Below are 20,624 nucleotides of genomic sequence, written 5' to 3' on the forward strand. Positions count from 1 at the left end.
ATTTAAGCCTTTACAAAATTTCAAACCCTTTTTCTGAGAAAGGTCCCTAATTAGCACAGGTAGACAGATAGTTGAAAGTTCAAAAAATAGTCCTTTCTCATTTATTAGTGAAGTTTCTTGAGTTCTGTATGTTGTTTTGTTCAGAGAGGTTATATAGTTATCGTGTCTTGTGAAAAAAACTTAATTTTTAATTTTAGTTCATAAAGTATAATTTTTTTTTGTAAACACAAGTGTTTTTTTTGAAAAGGACAAAATGGGAAAAAGTAAAGACATTTCTGAGGAAAAAAAGTCTAGTGTTATAGTGCTACTGAAATTAGGAATACTATCTAATAGAGAAATTTCAAAAAAAGAAAACGTTTCTCGTCAAACAGTGGACAGAATTTCAAAATCAATAAAAAATCTGTCACCCGCCACTAGCAATCGGCGAAAGAACTGTCGTAGGATTAGAAAAACAACACCGAGGACTGATCGAAAAATCGTTCAAAGTGCCTTGAAAAACCGTAGTGCATCAGCAAAAACATTAAAAATAAAATTGGAAGAAGAGGGTATAAATATATCGGTATCAACACTGAGGCGACGTCTTTACGAAGTAAATCTGAAATGCAGGCGCCCTGTAAAAGTACCAAAATTGACACCACGAATGAAAGCGGATCGATTAAAATGGGCCAGGCTGCATCGAAATTACTCGGTAGATGATTGGAAAAAGGTATTTATTTAAATTGAATTTTCAACATATCATTTTAGTAAATAAACTTATATATTTGAATTAAACTTAAATTTTCATTATTTTTCAGGTCATCTTTAGTGATGAGTGCCGGTTAGAAGCCGTGACAGAGAGCCGTCAATTCGTCAGGAGAACACCAATGGAACGTTACAATGAGGCCTGTGTGGTAAAAGTTATCAAACACCTCCCTGCAACAATGATATGGTCATGTATTATTAACAATTTACCTGGGCCGTTGTTTTTCGTGGAAGGAACAATGAACCAAAATTCCTATAAGCAGGTCCTTGAACGAATTTTATTGCCCTTCTAACATACACTCGACCCAACAGAAGGTCCATACACCTTCATGCAGGATGGGGCACCTTGCCACCGGGTTAAATCAATGATAAAATTTTTGTCTAACAAAAATCTGCCTTTGCTCCCCTGGCCTGGAAATTCTCCGGACCTTAATCCTATAGAAAACGTATGGAGTATGTTAAAAAAATAAGGTATACTCATTTCCAAATCCGACAGTAGACTGTCTAAAAAAAAATATTCAAAAAATTTGGTCAGAAGACGAAGAAATAAAAAACATGATAAAACAGTGCATTTTAAGTATGCCAAAAAGAATTGAGGCAGTTATTTCTGCCAAAGGTGGAAATACTAAATACTAACTATATTTATATGAAAATATATGCATAATTTAAGCGTAATAAAGTGTTCATGTGTAAATAAAATTCAATGTTGTTTTATTCAAGGTTTTCTCTGAGTTATTCCTGTTTGAATTGAGAAATTGCGCGAAATTCTGCGTGGCCCTAATTCATTGAGTAGATACTGTATATATATATATATATATATATATATATATATATATATATATATATATATATATATATATATATATATATATATATATATATATATTTATATGTATATATTATAATAATAATAATAATAAATAATAAAACCCTTATCCGCACCCAAATGATGCATAGGGCACTACGTCATACAAACGCAGTGTTATCTTGATCGTTTACACATGAAGGAAAGGTGATCAGCCCTCCGCTTCAGGCACCAGTCCAGGTTAATATTGAATAAATAATAAAGTGAAAAAAATCACATATTTAGCCGAGCGTGCTGATCATTACATAACGGAGGCGATATATATATATATATATATATATATATATATATATATATATATATATATATATATATATATATATATATATATATATATATATATTTTGTTTCAATCAAAAACTTAGATTTTTATTTTATTTCTTAGTTTAATTTATTTTACGTTCTTCTCCGCCAAGACCGTGACAAGCCTCTATAAAAGAGACTTTGCGGGTTTTAGCTTTTACAAAAAATATCCAAATTTTTCTACCAATGATCCGATAGAAGATAAATTTAGAAATCACAAAGAAACGCCCTTGATGTAGTATTTTACGAAAAAAACGTTACATAAATTATTATTATTAACTCCGTGTATTATGAATATACCTTCAAAATACAATATGACACCAACACAAACCAGATATCATGTAAATTATTTTATGTGAAAAAGTGTTAGTCTAGCAGTGTTGGATTCAACGGAGCTGCACTAACAAGATGTGGGTGGACACTGCTACATAATTGGGCGTTCAAGAATAATACGAATGTGAATAACGGAGTGATGAATGAAATGGATAAGTAAATGGATAATGAAAAATAAAACTAGTCAGTCTTGCAAAACAGATAAGAATATCAATTGGCATACCTCTCGTCGAAAAAAAACCTGATAAAAAATATTCAACCATTGATATTATTAAACATTGAGTTTGCACCCGAAACATGAAAGTCGTTTAAAAAATATCGAATATAGTTAATAATGTAAGCTTTATAATGTTCTTATATTGTACACCTAGCTTAACATCGTGGTAAATCCACTCGTACTAACGAAAAAAAGGACAATCAGTCCTTAATTTATTAAATATTAACATAAATAGACTAGCAGAAGCATTTAAAAATACAATAAAAATCTCCTTATCATTCATCGTTCACTTTGTGTAATACCACTTTAATACACAACTTGAACGATGAATGATAAGGAAAGTGTTACATTACCATATCACAAAGTTAACAATGGTTTCAATATACAAAATACAGTAAAATTGATTCACCAACGTACAAAGTACGTTGGTGAACCAATTTTACTGTATTTTGTAAAGTATTAGTATATTGTACAAAGCATTAGTATAACTTCAACAGTTAATAACGTATGTAATGTCATTTGATCATCGACTACCATCATCTAAGAAGACCAAACCAGAAGTTAATATTACATACAAGTTTTATTGCCTATCATATAAGGTTAGAACCATATTTTTAAAGCGCATTATAATGGCCCATTCTCATTGAGCGAATAAAATTGCAATTGAAAATGAAGTACATAATGATAAGTAAGAACTAATGATACTGCAGAAAATACACTGCCGTAATGACGACTCGCATGTTTCATACCTTTTAAATCGGTTAGGTATATGAAATAGCTCCAAAGGTATAATGATACAAATAATGAATGTATGGAAACCAGGAATACAGGTTTGGTAGCTGAATCTTGTTAGTCGGATGACGTTTCAAATGGTGACGTTTCACCATAACAGAATGAGAAGATAGATAGTACCCTGCACTTCTAAACAGTGGTCTAAATGAATTTTAATAGATGATGGACCAATATATTACACTTTGAAAGCTCTCGTAACATTCCTAGGTCCGGTATAGAAACTCTTGGTTATCATTTGCACCCATCCATTAAAAAAAAAAAAATCTCTTCTTTTTAAAATTTTACATCGGTATTTAACCAATCATGCAAAGTTTCTCGCAGTCAAAGATAAAAAAAATATTTAGCAAATACCACTATTTTTTTAAAATCTATTGTGCAACCTTCAACGTCCCAAGGACCCAACTCTAAAATTAAGAATTAGCTTCACATACGATGTTTGAAAACGATGCGGAATGCATCGAAACACGTATCACAATAGGTTTTACCATAATATGACTGCCGAATCAATTGATGAAATTCAAAAAAAAAATATTACTAACGCTTTCAAAGTCCCTATCACTGTCAGCGGGGCAAGTAAGTTTATACTGACTAGTGTGTACAATCCACCAGCGTGTTCTTATACGCAGGGTGACAACGGCAGGAGAGTTAGTAACCTTACCAGGGTATCTCAGCCCCATTAGGAAACCACCAGCACCGACAGGCCAACCTCCCGCGCTCTATACCCACCCCCAAACCCAAAGTCCTAAGGAGGAATACCAAACAACATAAGCTACGAATGTAACAAAGATTTCGAAGCATTTCCTAAACAAACTACACTACGTGATGACAAACAAAATACTTCAAATGCGCAGACAAAAATACTAAAGTAATGGGAGTTATACCCACGTGGGAGTTTCCTCATAACTTGGCGCTTGAAGAACGTGAATTGAACAACCGCAGTATAATTGCGGAGGTGAAGGACCTATCCACCATACTTGAGAAACAATAGCCAAAAAATATCGAAGCAAACTCTTTGTTTATCGAGCGGCACTCGGCTCTTATGTAACGGCCTTAAAAAACACGAACCGAAGAAAACTGCTAAGGAAACATCAATACGAAGCTTGAGAATGGGTCGCTGAGTGACAGAGGCAAAGCAAACTGACACAACCAAGTTAAATATTTGTCTATTGCCTCACACCGTCGATGTATTGGATTATAAATATGAATCGAATATGTACTTGAGATTATTTTTATTCATTTGCCTCACGCCACAGCTGTTTGGTTCCGCGAATACTTAATGATTTCGAAAAGGAAGACTCAGTCAATTAATTTACACAGTCGACGGGAACTTCAAAAGACAAACATAGATGAAAAGCGAATACATTTACATAGAATGACTATTATGAATCATTTATAAAATAACAATATGTATCCAAGAAGAAATTTCAGCTAGCTTTTGATGTAAAATTTTGCAATTATGCATGTGGGGAGGATGATTGGTCTGCTGAACGGCCTACCAAGAGAAGTGGATCTGTTTCATCTCAGCACTACTAGATTTAGGCAATTCTTCTCGGATTAGATCCGTATAACATGATTTTTATAGAATCTCATAATTTGTCATTTTTGTGACTTTAGATAGAGTTAATTTTTATTGTACCAATCCGGAAGTCTTTCTAGATTTCTTTCTGGTATGTAACTGTCCTTTATGCAACGAATTGTTTGGAAAATCTATTATATTGTATCAAATCTATTGTGTGATAGTGACGATTATTGTAAGTGATGATTTTTTTTAGTGTATCCTCAATTGTTATTGTACATACTCGTATTTTCGTTAATATTGTTAAAGGCATTAGCCGTAAATAAAAATGATGCTTGTTGTTTGTTTTGTCTTGTGATTTTTATTTTTTTAACGTTTTATTATTATTTTGATGTTTTCTTTAAATTTTCTGTTATTTTCTTTTGTGCATTTTTTAAAAATATAAATACGAATGCATTTACGTTGTTATTGGCTTTGCTGTCATGTACATGAAAACCTAGATAAATAAATAAATTAATAAATTATTGAGAGTTAAGATATTTCTAGTCTGTGCGTTACTCGTTGCAGAAAATTAAAAAAAAATGAAAGCAGAACGATAAATTCCCGAGTCCATTATATATTTTTAAGGGCAAGTCAACTTTGGTTCAGGACTCCTATGGCAACAAATGGACAAAGGACAATTATTACAGTTTTTACTGGTAAAACGTACCTAATGAGTTATCATACAATGGCTTACTCGGAGAAAGAGCATAAATGGTAACGCGATATTATACGCGATCCAGTTTTTGAGAGTACAGAAACGGTATGGCAACACTATTAATCTAATCATATTTGTGCAAATGCCATATTTACACGTACGGCACATAAATGTAATGCCAAATGGAGGAAATAAATAATACCAAGAACATCTGTTAAGCCAAGAAATTTGACGTAAATGTATCCGTAAACTCCATAAGATTACAAATCATATATTAAAGACTACATTTTCTCAACATACAACCAAACAGACGCAATTTGCTTTGTAAAGAAAAAATTAAGAAAAAATGTTTTGACCTTACTATTTCGAGTGGTTTAGAAATTATCAGTCTTACATTTTTCTATTTTTTACATCTCAACATAAATGAAGAATAATATGGAAGTCTAGGGCTTATGATCTGTCATAGGTAGGTTAAGTGATCACTTTTACACATGTGCAACATTCACTAATTCTACCCACGATTGACAACCACACAACTCAAATTTTTGGAACTCGTAGATATATTGATCAATCTCGTGACACAGTACACATAAGTTTACAACAGCCATCTATGTTAGACTGAGGAAAGCTTTTATTAAGTAGAGACACTTTTATGCAAGATATGACTATATTCACACACTGAGAACCGTCCGATATAACATGTTATAAGCCATGTCCAAAAAATGTTAAATAACTCAAAATAAAGTGGAGATAATCCAGATTTGTCAACCAGTATTTGGACACACTTAAAAATGTTGAATTTTTTTATCGATTGTTGCGCGGTATGATCGATAATCCTGAAATTATCCGGTACATTGGTCTGTATGTTCCCGAGAGTTACCTAAGACAGCGTCGGCATAGATTGTTTCACATTCCTATACACAGGACCAACCTGCCGATGGTTATGCCTGTAGGAAGAGCTACCGCTATGTTGAACAATATCTAATTGGATATTGGTGTGTTCCATGTTTCTGAAGAAGTTTTCCGAAGCGGGATTCTTCTACACCTTTAGCAATAGTTCTTGCATACATTTTATTTTAATGTATTTTAACGTTTACTATTTAAATTTTTTATAGTTTGTAATGTATGTTGAATTGAATGTTTGTAATGTTAATTGAAATAAATAAATTGAAATTGAAATTGCATTGAAATATTAAAGATTTGTTGATTCCGAGAAAGGACCACAGAGTGTGTAGATTGCGAGATTTCAATAACCAAATTCTTTCCATATTGTCGAAAAGTACAATTGAATACGTGAATGAATACCTTTCCATTTTTCGAGAAATAGATCTTTATTTCTACTATCGGTTTTTGTTGCCAATGAACATAAAGAAAGTCGTGAGCTTTCCACTTGACTCGAAACAATCGATACTAAAGTGTCTCATAAAAATGTGATCGACTTTAAACCGGAACACAGAAAAGATGTGAAACTGACGATCCGCCAGAACCGAAAGTAAATTTATAATATTTTGAGTGTGTCCAAATACTAGAAACATCTATATCGAGATGAAAGAAGCTTTTTATAGAGCAGAAACTCTTACATTTGTATGTGAGGTCCGTATCCTGGATTATATGCACATACATCGCTCACTCCTTTCAAGAACGTCATAAATCAAAAAACTTGAATTTTCAGGAGAACGTTTTTAAAGTTTAAATACATAACACAATTTATTAAAAATAAATATCAAGCCTTGAACTTTTTACTGTGTAACAAATCTTTTTAGGTAAAACCTTAAGGTTTTTTTCTCCATTTGAAAAGTATTTAGTTTATTTAAAAAAATAATTAAACAATACATTTTCTTCGAAATGCAAAAACAACATTTTCTGCCCTGTAGCGGGTAGATATTAAGTTACAAATATGCTTCATTTGCTGGGATATAGTACATTTTCTGGGCATTCCGAAAACATGCACAACTGAAAATTGACGATTTTTGATTTATGACGTTCTTGAAAGGAGTGAGCGACATGAGAAACGCTAGGAAATATCCTTTTAATATTTTTTATTTTATCTTATAATTTAACCAGTAAATGTATTTATAACATTTTGAGTGTGTCCAAATACTTGTTCACAAATCTGGATTACCTCTAATTTAAGAGTTATTTTTTATATTATTTTTTGACATCTCAACATCTAGAATTTAATATATGTTAAGGATACTTCTTAGCGTTTCTCATGTACGTGGATGTAATCCAGGATTCGGACCTCACACACAAATGTAAGAGTTTCTGCTCAATAAAAAGCTTCTTTTATCTCACCACATATGACACAGTGAAATTTTAGTCTATTCAAGCAATATGTTTCGAATTTTAACAATATATGTAGAAGTTCCAAGAATTTGAGTAGTATGCTTATCAATAATGGGTAGAATTGGAATCAGTTAAGCCTATGAAGGTCGTAAGCCCCGTAAAGGCCCAGACATCCTTCTTGATCTGTGATAAAATTAATGTTAATTCATTTTTAAATGGTGCAAACAACGAAACCGTATCAAAACAATAATTGCCAGGACAATAGATTTTTACAGTACACTTCTGTAACGAGGGCATCCACTCTACGAACGGTGGAGTTGTCTGTATCTGTACTTTTATGCAAATACGAACCGCCTATTCTGAGTTCTATTATCTTTTAGTAACAAAAGCAAATAGATATTGAATTTCTAAGAAAAGTGCTACGGTGATATGTACCATGCGGATATTACAAACATGAAATGTCTCATCCGCTTGGGACGCTTGTGCACGACACGGAATTTTACTGTCCGGCGGTCCGGTTTTTTCAAATAAAGGGGACAACGACAGTTTAGCGTGATCGAGTTCACGCGCACCGAGAAAGACGGACAAGTGCACAAGCCAATCATCCGTTTTTTCATGCTAACCGGACTGCCGGACGGTAAAATTCCGTGTAGTGCACAAGCGCTATTTTAGAGTAACTGAATTGTTGAATTTTTTTTAAAATTTAAGTCCGTTTATAGAATTTAATCACAAATGTAGCATGCTTTAAAGACAAAGCAAGAATGATTCAAAGAGATGTTAGAGTAACATGACAATAAAAAAAAGAAAAACACGAAAACTGATTAAACGCAGTCAGAATGCGATCTCTCAGATAAATGTGCGGTAAAACGATGTATGATGGATGTTTGAATGGTGATATAAGGAAAAATGCAAGGCTGAGATGAGTTTTATTGATAAAATTGAGAAAGGTGTGTTAAGATGGTTTGGCCACCTGGAACGAAAGTATGAAAGGAATTCAGCTGTAGATAGAAGCAGAGGAAGACCGAAAAAAAATTGCATCATGGGTTACTTCAAATACTTGAAAATGGTCAGGTCACAGGAGTCGGAATAATCAGTGGGTACACGAGTACATGAAGTGATGCATGGATGTTAATGAGGCGAAGACAGAGTGGTGTAACGTTATATTCTCTCTGTCTACCCCTGCGGGGAAGCGGCGGGATGATTAGTAAGTAAGTTAATTTTATTTAATAAAAATTTCACAGAATATCACGTGCATATGAAACAGTAAACAATTAACAAGAAAAAACCCAGGTGCTATAATTGCAACATGCAATACGAATTCAAGTACTAGTAGATACAAGTTACCTGAATAAAATAAATAAATACGAGTTAAAACTTGTTATGCCGCATGCAAATAAATACCTTAAGATTTCCAATCGGTTCGATAAAAATATCTAAAATTGGTCTTATTGATATCACGTACTGGAAAATTAAAAGCGTTACTTACTACACCTATTAAACCAGGTCCAACCTATCATCAAGCTAAGTGCTGGTCTATTAGACTGTTACAATAAATCCAAAAAGAATGTCAGAATTGAAATAAGACTTAAATAAAATTATCAGTAGCAACACCAACATTACCCGTTTTAAATCATATTCAAAAATTAATTTAATAAATAACATGTTTGACAAGGTTGGTTTATCAAGATTGAAATTGAAAGTACAAAACTAATCAATCAATTGACACTATTAAAATAAGAGTAGTCTGTGTTCTTAGACCAAGTAATGTGTAATGATTAATGAAAGTGAAGGTCATTTTTAATTATTGGTGCATACAATCGTCAGAATATTCATTGGCAGCATATTCAAACGTAAATCAATTAATAATACGTAATTAAATGATAATATTATGTCACTCAAAGGCTGTGAGTGACAATCAAAGCGAAATAATATAATGAAGTCAGCTGTGTTCATTGGGGCGTATGAATGCAGCAAAATAAATTACAAGAAAAAAAAAGCATGACTGGTGTGTGTGTGTGTGTGTGTGTGTGTGCTAAATTAATTTTAAACAAAATATATGACCATTTAATCTAGCCCATTTAATATCTCATTTTGATTATTGCAGTGAATACTGTTTTTAAATGCTGACAGAATAACAAAAGGAAAAAATTGCCGGGAGTGGTCCCGTGGTTATTGTCGCAGATTATGAATCGGAATAAGTATATGCGTTCGAACCCAATCTACCACAGTGTAATACCTATTTTTGATAATGGACCGGTCAGGCTTACAAGAACAGCGTGAAATTGAAATATTTGTGCAAATAACAAAAGACAAATATTTTGCTTCAATCGATTGTTCAAGTAACTAAATTATCAAATAAATAATTATAGGAAGACAAAAAACGGATGTCTTGGAATCAGTTTAATAATTTTTAATTAATGTTTTACTTAGCAAAAACCACTATTTCATAAAATCTATGTGACACGTGTTTCGATGCATTCCGCATCATTTTCAAACACCGTATGTGAAGTTAATTCTAAATTTTAGAGTTGGGTAAATGGATAGATTTTACCAAAAGGTGACTGCCGAATCAATTAATGAAATTACAGTTTTTTCACGTTTATTGTTTGACCCCAAAAGAAAGGGTATAATTATAACGTTTGTCTTCTTCTTCTTCGTTAAGGACTAGGTCCTGTCATTCTCGGGTCGCTCCTGGGAGGTGGAAGACCAGCTATCCTTTCATCGTTTAGGTGGTCTTCCTGGGGGTCTGATCCCGCCTATGCTGCTGTCCGCTGCCACCCTCACCACTCGATCCGAACTCGCTCTTCTAAATAAAGTTTTTGAACGTATTAAATTTAAATGCAAATCTGCAAATCCTTCAGTGAAAATCGTGTATAATTTCTGACCCTTGGGATTTAGAAATGAAAAAAAAAGTGGTTGTATATCTGATTCAATTAATTAATAAATAAATTTATTCATTTACTTTAAACATATTGCATACAAAAGAGTAACATCCTATATAATATTCACGAAGAGTAATTTTCATTACTCATTTTAGAATAAAGGTTAACAAGGTACCTAAAAAAATAACGAAATTGTAAAACAAATAAGATACGTTAAAAACAACAAAAGCAAAGAGTTACGAACATGATTAAACTCTAAAGAAATACTAGTTAACTTGTGATAATTGTTAATTTTTGTGTGTAACGTGTACGAGAAAAGTATACGTATAAAGGTATAATAAATAAAGAGCATACTTTTTGAAAGAGTGGTGAAATGTAATCCCTATAAGACGACAACAGCATTATAAGCATAAGAAAAAGACCGTGAGGCGAAGGAAGACCAAGTCGACATTACAATAAAGTTCGATTGATAATCCTTTCCTCAATTATGCAATAGAGCAGATATCTAACAACTGGACCAGATTTTGCCAACGTGATGTACAACTTGTCATCGCCAAAGAATGCAGCGAAGATGACGTAGCTGCGGCTAAATTTGGAAATTGCAAGGCCATCGGCAGTTATGCCATTCTGAGATAACCCGTTACATCGCTTCATTAAAGAACCAACCCAAATTCCTGGAAGACACCCGTTATCAACTCAACGCCTGGGGGTATCGAATGCCAACGAAATCGACCCAGATTTGGAATAAACCGTGAAACAAAAGTTCTGGTTATTTGATTTAGTATACAGTACGGATATTCAAATTACTTTCAGAGATACGTTGAACCAATGATTTGCAATGAAAATATTTTAGTAACGATAACACGTTGAGCTACAGAGCAAGAAATGTATTTATTTATTTATATATTTTTAATTTAAAATTTTACTTCTAACGATTTCATGGTACATATACTAATTTATATATATTTAACACAAATTTAAATGAAAAATCACAGAAGGATGTAGCCAATGAGTGGGTATATAATACATGTATATATGTGTATATATATATATATATATATATATATATATATATATATATATATATATATATATATATATATATATATATATATATATATATATATATATATATATATATATATATATATATATATATATATATATATATATATATATATATATATATATATATATATATATATATATATATATTTATATATATATATATATATTTATATATATATATATATATATATATGTATATATATATATATATGTATATATATATATATATATATATATATATATATATATATATATATATATATATATATATATATATATATATATATTTACCATAGTATAAAGTGAAAAAAATAAGAGCAGGTGTATGTCAGGTAAGGTAGATGTGATCGATTCAATGAAATTATTATTAATTTTATATTAAATTTATTAAAATAAGCGTTTCCTTAAGAAAGATGACGATTACACAACATCGATAATGAATGTGCCATAAAAATTAACAGAAAACTTGGATTGTGTGCATACATATTAGGGATCAAACATACGAAAATGTAAAATTACACCATATGAAATACAATGCTTTGAAATGATTAAAGAAAACACTTGTTTTTTACCACTTGAGTTTTATTAAAGACTACACGTTTCAGAAGTTAAACTTCCATCATTCAGGTCTGTATAATAACTATATGTTATTTATGTTATTATACAGACCTGAATAATGGAAGTTTAACTTCTGAAACATGTAGTCATTAATAAAACTTAAGTGGTAAAAAACAAGTGTTTTCTTTAATCATTGTAACATGTCTTACCACAAAGTTAATGCCGAAAAAATAAATAAAATACAATGCTTTGAGTTTAGAAAGGAGTATCCAACGGTTTCCTGCTCATATTTTTTTTATTACTAATATCTCCTAAACCAATCATTAAAATAAATGCCTTTCTATAACACCCTGTTATAATATTTCGCTTTGGATTGTATTTTGTTGGCAATTATTGTTCACGATTAAGGTCGATCTAATTATCAGTTGGTTTGTTTTGATTAATTCTCCATGTGACGTCCAATTTGTCACCTTTCTCTTGTAATACGAGTCAACACAATGCTCAGAGCAGTTATGTTGTTTTGGATCATGCAGTGAATGGCCTCTGCAAGATAATATCAATAAATATTATAACTCGCCAACAATTTCATAATGGAATTTCGGTGCAAAATTGACACCTTAGGTAGCTACAAACAATCACTGTTAATTGTTTTTTTTTTATTTAAAATAGAGGTGCATAAATGAATTTCAGTATGCAATAAAACTATGGATATTTGAGTGAAAAGGTGAGTGACAATGCGATCTACAATACTATTGATAATGCTTCAACTACGTATGTATGGACTCTGAGCATATTTTTGAAAAATATAAATAAATCATTTTTAGGCATTTGAACCACTGCATTTTTAGGACTGTAAAATTTGTTTTAAACTACCTCTGATTTTAAAATACGCAAAATCAAAAAACTAGATAATAACAGCTCTTCAAAATAAGACCTTCTGTACCATATGAGGTGTAATGACATTGTGAAATAATAAATAACATATAGTTATACTGCATTAAAATCGGGACAATGGATATGAAAAATGGCGTAAATGACTTCATTGATTGATTCGACAGTCACTTTGTGATAATATACATATATGCATTTTTAATTCAATTTTACATGATAAATATAACTGCTTCTTAAAATCTATCGTGACACGTGTTTTGATGCATTCTTTATCAGTTTAAAACATTTTTTGTCTAAAAATGATGCGGAATACACCTAAACACGTGTCACAATAGATTTTAAGAAAAAGTAGTATTAACAAAGTAAAATTTTATTTAAAAATGGTCAAAAATAATATTTTACCACATGGAAAACAAACAATGTCGCAAACAAATACTGCATTTTACCCCACAAGCGTTGTCATAAAGTTTCTCTGGTCATCTCACAGCTGAAAAAGTAATAAATGCCCAGAATACCATATTCCCTTCCCGATAACTTTTCCGTCTGCGTTGATTTTTTAATAAAAATACTGTAAAGCAAATACATCATAAAAAAGAAAAGCTATAAAGCCCACGCAGTAGCATATAATAATATACAAATATTTATGGTCGTTGTATCTAATATGTAATTTCTAAATGTAATGCTAAATTACCGATGCATTACAAAGGAAAGAAAAAAAGAGTTAATAGCCGCAGTTGGCGTAAAAAAACCGGGCATTACCATATTTGTCAAAATATGAAAGGAAGCAAGGACATTCGTGAGTAGTGATGGTCGAAATCTGGCCTACACTTTCGTAACATTTCATTATTATAGGAACTTAACATTTCATTCGACCTTGTATAAAATAATAGGCTTGAAGTAAAAAGCTTAAATACGATATCAGTATTTTTGGCTAACCTATGATTATGATTTTCGCAGAATATCGTAAATTTTACGTTCATGAATCAGAGCAATGTTGTATGTAATTTAATTATTTATTTATTGATTTGGCGTTTAATTTGTAGAACTCCATTTTAATTTATGTATTAGTTTTAAGTCAAGCACAGATTTTTTGATTCTACTAAGATGTATTTTATTAAGAAAAACTTTTAAAAAATTATCAAACGAATTATCAAACGAAGTTTGATAATGCCCTAACATGGCGAAACAATTGTCACAATATTATTTTTTATGTTTTTTGTTAATAAAATACAACTTAGTAGACTCAACAAATCTGTGTTTGATTTAAAATTAATACATAAATATGTTAATTATATCGTTAATACATTTATGTTAATTATTTGTAAAAAAATGGCTGTCTTTATGTCTTATAGTAAGAAGTTTCACACCAAAATATCCATATTCAGGTATTTAACCCTCGGTCTACCACAAACAAAAACTAATCGATAGCTACTGTTCTGGGTCCAATGGACCCTTACGTATGTTATTTTCATAACTTGTAAAACTTATTTTTCCAATATAAAAATGACGTTTTAAGCAAAAAATTAAATTACGTTAAATGTTACCAGGCTTAAATAAAATGAAATTGCGAGCTATCGATTATCCCGCCTTAAGAGATAAACACCAATACAAATAAATAAACAAAAATGAATTGTTGGGTAATATATCCAAAATTAAACAAGGTTTACTGGATTGAATTCTACATTAATTTATGTATATGTTAATACGTGACGCGTTTTGTCTTATTAAGACGTTATCAAACACAGTGTTAAATAAAAAAGAGCTCAAGACTTACCATGAATGTAAAAATAAACAGCTAGTTTCCGTAGTTGGCACTTAATCTAAAACAAAAGAAAGCATTATCGTTAATAAAAGTCAATTATTAAAGCGATTAACATAATTCATATATTTAATAACAAACAATACAGCAATTAAATAGGCCATTTTCCGCCGTATCACAGCGTAGCACTACATGCCATTCGTGCAACTGATTGTTACGGTGTTGACATGGTGCGCTTATTGTGACGTACTTCTCTATGGGGAGATTATCACGTACAATGAAAAAAAAAACAGTTATAGAAGAATAACTTAATACAGTGATTCCCAAAGTGCGAACCGCGGCTCCCCAGGGAGCTACGGTGGGGTCATAAGGGCGCCGCGAAAAATTGAATAGTTAAAAATAAAATAATTCGTCAAATTTCTTATAATTTACAATTTTCGAAATTTTTGCGCCAACAATCATGTATGCTGACAAAATTTCAAGAATTTTACTTATATTTTATTGATGTATTTTGCTGTCTAAATTTCAAGGCAATTTGGGAATTACCTAATAAGGTATAATACTGTGAACAAACGAACTCATAAAATATATTGAAATCGCAAGAAATACAAGAACTTGATTAAAACATAAATATAAAAAAAAAGGCAATCCCAAAAATAACAGTAGAAGCGTTCAAAGTTACCCAGGTTGATCACTGTCAAGCCACTAACTATTTATTAGACCAATCTTAATCGTAGTACGAAATATTTTTTTTACGTGATAGTGCGTTTTGACTTGCATTGGATATGAACTCTCGTATGCAGAGATTCATATGTAGTAGACATGCAATACGCTTTATAGTTGGGAAAATGGCTCACTCTGTTTTCACTAGACTGCACTAACGGTTTCTGTGGTACAACAAGCCGGTAATGGATAGTAAATGCATAGATAAAACGTAATTAGTACCCAAATGGGCGGGAAAACGCATTCCATAGATAAAATACACGCAGATAAAGGAGAATGGCACATGTTTTAGTGCGAGCGCGGAAAAGGTAATTGGAACACCCATGTATGATAGAACTAATTAATATTGTATTTTTTTAAAGGGAAAACAGCCAATTAAATTTTCCTTAAAAATTAAGCGTAGTGAATAAAATATTTCTAAATACATTTTATCCCTTGTGTGTGTATCCGTTGTGATCAGCGTTATTGATACCGAAAACAATAAGGAGGAGTATTTTTTTTTTATATATATTAGTTTTTAATATTTATTATTCTTAATATACGAGTGTATTGTGAATAATATTGCACACAAACCATCTCAAGAATGGCCTAATTTAAAGGAAGAAGAATATCGTCCGTATTTCTTTAACAAAACTAACTAACTATCACGCTTCTTCCTCGTAGGGGTAGGCAGAGAGAATAGAACGTCACAACAATGTAAAGTATCTTTGCAAACAATCTTCACCTCTTCCATACTCATGCATCTTCTCACACATACCCATCGATAATTTGAACTACTGACCTCACTTTTAAGTATTGGAAATACTTGATCACGCCAAGATTTACTCGGTCTTCCTCTGCTCTATTTCTAACAATATTCGCTTCATAAAGTTGTTTTACTGTTCTTTCTACACTCATCCGATTAAATGCCAAAACCATCAAAAATATGTAGGGTTTAAACGTTTTGATCACAATTAATTGATCATAAAATTACGTTTTGATGGTTGGTATAAACTTTTTTTTTTAAGTAACAGTTACGCGTTAGATTACGAAAGTCGTTGAATTGACCAATAAAAAGGCGCTGCCATAAAATATTACACAAACATACACATTTTTCACAAATTCACTGAAGGTATGACATCCGTACATCTTGAAGATATGTTATTTCCACACTATCGTAGAGCGCGATTTTATAATTTACCCAAGAACCGTAACCGACACATTTGCAATTCAGAAAAAAATATAATTAGGAAAAATGTCGGCCATTTAGGAAAACCGAGATGGTAATCTTTGGCGAGTGCAACATACGGATAAGTGAAATCGTAATTAAAAACGGAAAAAAATGTAGACATGGCTTGAAAGTTTGACATGATATGACATGTTTAAAAATAACCATAAATTAGTCACACTTTATTATACTGTTTGAAGCCCAGAAATCAATATCCCGCAACTTAATTTTCTTTAAACACAGGTAACATTTAACTTTTTTTTAATTCTACCCAATGTACGATGAATCGCAACTTAATTTTCTTCAAACCCAGGTTACATTTGACTATATTGAATTTTTTGCTTAAAACACCGTTTTTGTATTGAAAAAAATAAGTTTTTATTCGTAATAAATATATGGTTAACAAAGCAAAGAGTTATTCAAAGGTTAGTTTAAAAAAATTAAAAAATTTTATTCAATATTACCCTGGACTGGTACCTGAAGCGGATGGCTGATCACCTTTCTTTCGTGTGTAAACGATCAAGATAATACTCCGTTTATATGATGCAGTGCCCTATGCACCGTCGGGGGTGGATGAGGGTTTTAATTGAAATTAATTATACTAAAATTTATTTTTTTCACTTTAATATTTATTCAATATTACCCTGGACTGGTACCTGAAGTGGAGGGACTGATCACCGTTCCTTCGTGTGTTAACGATCATGATAACACTGTGTTTGTATAATGCAGTGCCCTATGCACCATTGGGGTGCGGATAAGGGTTTGAATTGAATTGAATTAGTTTTAAAAAATTGTAAAAATATATTTTCAATATATATTCTAAAATAACAACATGTATGGTACATATTGTGTAAAAAAGTGTAAAAATATGCTACAACAACGCAATTATGTTTACGCGTGTAAGATTTAAATGAAAATAAACCCAAATGAGGTTGTCTTAATAACAAAGAGAGAAAATACTTATGTACATATTTACGATCCAAAATAAATGTTACATCTGCGATATTTACCTCTACCTTTGTGCGCAAGTGTGTTTTAGATTTAACTAACAATATGAAAAATTGCACCCAATTCCCACACGGTACAATAAGATTAAACATATATTATTATGTTTATATAGACATTATATTATGTATTGTACGTAAATAAGTATGTAGTTATAATGTTGGTCGTGTTTCGTGATACGAGGTATGAGAACACTCGAGAAATCTCGTATCATGCGATACCATAAACACCTACTAACGTGTACTGCATATGGAAGATTGTATTATTATATATTCTACTTTAAGTGAATAACATTCAGCTCTTGTAGGTTGTCTTTATCTTATTTGTCTGCTGAATCATCATTTTGTCAGATATTTATGGAAATTAAAAATTAGTATAGCCTGTCGGAAAGTATGGATGTTCAATTCCTTGTCGTCAACCTAAATAAGTCCTCAAGGAGTAGTGTCGACGATGATGCGTTCGCGTTTTTTAATTCAAGAACTGATGAATGATTTTTTAAATGAAAGTTTTATATGAAGAATAAATTTTGTTACATCGGCTTTAAAAATTTGTATTAATTTTGATGATTTTTTTTCTGTATTTAGTTGTTTTTATTTATTTAAAATCATCCTATGTATATTCTTCGCAGTTCAAAAACTGTATCGACGTAATGATTTCATTTGCTTCTCAAAATAAAAACCCACCACACCCGATTGATATAAATAAAATAATAAAAGCAAAATATAATGTTTCGAAATACATACAATAATATGTACATACTTATATTGATTTATCGATTGTCGATGATCGACTGTCAAGTATATTTGCGTTCAAAGTAAATGTGCGTTCTGATGTGTGTTTAATTTATTGAAACGATCATTTAAGCTATAACTTATACACTGTTCATGCGACAAGGTTGAAATTGATTTCCATGCGACATCCGCAAAAGCAGGATATTATAATTTATAATATAAACCTAAAAAAACGATCAATTTAATATGTTATGTCTAGCAGAAAAAAATACACATGGCATAACTAATAAATAAAGTGGGTACAAGTTTATTTATAATTTTAAAATGAAATAAATTAATGTCGCTGCAGCCTACGTAAGTAACGACAAAATGATCTAATAATCCTTTTCATCTCGTTACATTTTAAGTGCCTATTATAATATCAGTTGATTACAGGTTATGTGTGCAAATGATCCATGCGAAGATAAAGGAAAAAGTAATCGTAAGGAATCCGTTGCCAATAAAAAATAATCAGATGAAACCAATTACCTGAAGGCCGTTGAGGTAATAATTTTATACCTGAAGAAAGATGGGAGTTGGTGGCTAAATTCTTAGAATATGGAGATTTAAATATCCTCTACCTTCGAGGAATCGTGATAGAAACGAGATATAAGGTGAGAGAGAGGAGAGGTAATAAAAATGAAGAACAGACAATCAAATATGTTGATGAAGAGTATGCAAACAGGGATGCTTGAAAATCAGAAATGATACTGAAGTGATTCAGAAAATAAAATACCACCCAAATATTTTTGTTTTAGAAGTATTGTCTCGGTTGACATTGTATTGTTATCGTGAAAATACTGAAAATTATACAGTGACCTATTGCGAATGGAAAATTCGACCAAATAGAGTTGGAATATGTTTCTCATCAATTATGATTTCTCCTTTATCTCGAAAAAGGTATTATTAGAAGCGTGTGCTGAAAACCTTTAAAAAGAATGGAATGAAAATGTATTGCAAAAAATTAGGAAACTATTAAAAAAAAGAGTGTTCAAATCCATGTACTCAAATACTGGATTCAACCACAGGATCGTGGTCAAGATTTTATTTGTGTAAAAAATACTATTTTAAATACATTTTTATTTCAGCTTTTAAAGGTAGGTCTAGTATGTGAAATAATTCAGAATATCATAAAAATATAAAAAGGATTCAGCTCTAAAAACGCCACAAAAATATATTGAAAATATTTCTGTCACATGGAAAACACGTTGAATTTTCAAATTAATAGAAATATAGCTGTCAAAGAATAGAAAATATTATACAGCATATAATACCTAAACCAGCTAATGACAGTTCGTAAGTCCCGTGAATGCTATGATTTTCATATTTCCCTCGTACTAGTTTGATATTTAAATAACACAATTTTTTTAAACTAACTAACTAACTAACTAACTAACCATCACGCCGCTTCCCCGCAGGGGTAGGCAGAGAGAATCGAACGCCAAACCACTCGGTCTTTGCAAACATTCTTTGCCTCTTCTACATTCATGCATCTCCTCATACATACCCGACGATTATTACGACTCCTGACCCGGCCGCTTTCAAGTATTTGACATACCTGATTGTGCCAAGTTTTCCTCCGTCGTCCTCTGCTTCTTTTTCCAACTACATTCGCCTCATAAATTTGTTTAACCGTTCTTTCTTCACTCATACGCTCCACATGTCCAAACCATCTCAACACACCTTTCTTAATTTTATCGATAATGCTTATCTCAGCCTTACATTCTTTCCTTATTTCATCATTCGAACATCTATCAAACATCGTTATGCCACACATTCGTCTGAGCGATCGCATTTCGACTGCATTCAGTCTGCTTTCATCCTTCTTTTGCCAACTCCATGCTTCGCTTCCATACATAAGGGTTGGAACCAGAACTCCATTGTGTACTGTCAGTTTTTTTTAACTCTTCTTATTGTATTCACGAATTTAACCGTACATTTATGAAATTTCTAATACGCATATTGCCAAATTATTACCTACATCAAAGTAACATTGGCCAATGATTTCTTG

The 20,624-nt window shown here is 31.5% G+C and overlaps 1 protein-coding gene across 4 annotated transcripts in view; it reads right to left on the reverse strand.

Annotated features, from left to right (window-relative positions):
• smash (smallish) overlaps positions 1-20,624 on the reverse strand; it is a 254,304-nt gene that overhangs the window by 109,140 nt on the left and 124,540 nt on the right. For all 4 annotated transcript variants that reach the window (XM_088262088.1, XM_088262087.1, XM_088262085.1 and 1 more), the window contains exon 3: positions 14,924-14,969. The gene's annotated coding sequence lies outside the window, so the exon portion shown is untranslated. The remainder of the gene's footprint in view (positions 1-14,923; positions 14,970-20,624) is intronic.

The sequence above is a fragment of the Brachycentrus maculatus genome, unplaced genomic scaffold, assembly GCF_059751285.1.
Source record: "Brachycentrus maculatus isolate JH-2025_06_01 unplaced genomic scaffold, ASM5975128v1 h1tg000173l, whole genome shotgun sequence".
In the NCBI taxonomy this organism is placed as follows: Eukaryota; Metazoa; Arthropoda; class Insecta; order Trichoptera; family Brachycentridae; genus Brachycentrus; species Brachycentrus maculatus.